The sequence below is a fragment of the Diaphorina citri genome, unplaced genomic scaffold, assembly GCF_000475195.1.
Source record: "Diaphorina citri unplaced genomic scaffold, Diaci psyllid genome assembly version 1.1 scaffold83587, whole genome shotgun sequence".
Taxonomy (NCBI): Eukaryota; Metazoa; Arthropoda; class Insecta; order Hemiptera; family Psyllidae; genus Diaphorina; species Diaphorina citri.
In genome coordinates, this window is record NW_007460610.1 from 1 (window position 1) to 1,488 (window position 1,488).

The 1,488-nt window shown below is 38.4% G+C and overlaps 1 long non-coding RNA gene across 1 annotated transcript in view; it reads right to left on the reverse strand.

Moving 5' to 3' along the window:
* Positions 1-134: 134 nt before the first annotated feature.
* Positions 135-1,488, reverse strand: part of LOC108254417 — a 10,241-nt gene continuing 8,887 nt past the window's right edge. The window contains exon 2 of the long non-coding RNA XR_001809904.2: positions 135-434. This is a non-coding gene — a long non-coding RNA (uncharacterized LOC108254417). The remainder of the gene's footprint in view (positions 435-1,488) is intronic.

Sequence of the window (1,488 nt, forward strand, 5' to 3'; positions counted from 1 at the left end):
AAAAAAAAAAAAAAAATCCATTAAAAATATTAATCTCTAAATGTGTGTAGGGCCTTAGACTTCACTTTGTGTAGGGCTCCTAAGAGGATCATAATTCCAATTCTGTGAGCACTATCACAATCCAGGTCTCCTTCCTTGTCCACTACCGATAGATACTTGAATCTGTTTACAACATTCTGGTTCTCTTTATCTAGATGTATTCTCTGTCTATACAGAGAGTTATTTACCTAAGGAACTATTGGTAGTCACACAAGCCTGTAAAGAATGCGGATTTCTTTTATTTTTCTGAGTCTGTGTTGGAAGACTGGGAAAAGTGGTTTTCTGTTGAGAATATCCATGCTCTTGACGTGAGATTTTAGGTGGTCTACCAGAATTGAGAACATGACGAGTAGATAGTGGGCGCTTTCTTCTTGCTATAGCTGTGGGTTGGACACCTATGTATGATTTCTGTTGAGAAACAACGATAAATGCAGTTAAGACTCCAAACCTGTGACGAGGACAGTTCAAACCTATAATAACCATGACAAGGATGTTTCGTAGTCAAATCCGACATTAAACATGTTTCAAATTAATACTAGTGAGTTTGCGTTAAGGACGCGAGTAAGAGGTGGGGAGTGTATTAGTTGATTTTCTTTAGCATGAACGTAAAGTGATCGGAGGGGTAAACTTACTTATGGTCACACGTCTCGCAGCATTTTTGTAATGTTAAGTGGTAGATGGTACAATGCGGCGGGTGGTAGGCGGTGGGACTGAGATGGTAGCTGAGCTACACTTTAGAACACGATCAGGGTCGGGTTCAAGAGCCTCTTGACAAGCGTTGGAGTGATGTGTCGTAGTTGAGGACGTTCCCCCCTACTTTTCTATTTTCAGACCTTGTAAAACTTTCTTGTCAAAGTTTAATAATGTTTTTCCCAGTGGACTTTTAAAGGGACGTATATTTGGTTTTCAAAAAAACTTTTATTTCTGAAGTGTCTCGGGACGTCGCCAACTAGTTGGGTTGAGGTGGTTTACTGTTTTTTTTTAAAAAAAATGATTTGCCAACTAACACTGACAGTGGTTTGATTTGCAAATCGAGAACTTCTGGTTGGTGGAGGAGCTCGACCACTAAAGCTTAACCCTGTGGACGTGAAAAAAAAACACCACTGCGTGAAAAACAAATAAAAGTTTAAAGGTTGCTCAAAATATGTTATATTTCGATATTTAATTCCAACCCGATCTATTTCTAGGTTTGAAAAAAACTTTACTATTTTAACCTCAAAAAATAGTGGTTGAGTGGTCACAATGTAGTTCAGGCACCTGAGATCGGACGTGTCCAAAACTTTGAATAAACTTTTTTTTGAAACCTTTCTAAGTCACTTTAGAAAGCAGTTCAGTACGTTTTGATTATAGGTCAGACTTAGTTCAAACCAAAGACGGGAACGAAGAAAACCATTTATGTTACCCCGATCATCTGGGAATTATTTTTCTTTAAATGTTCCACCGTCTTGG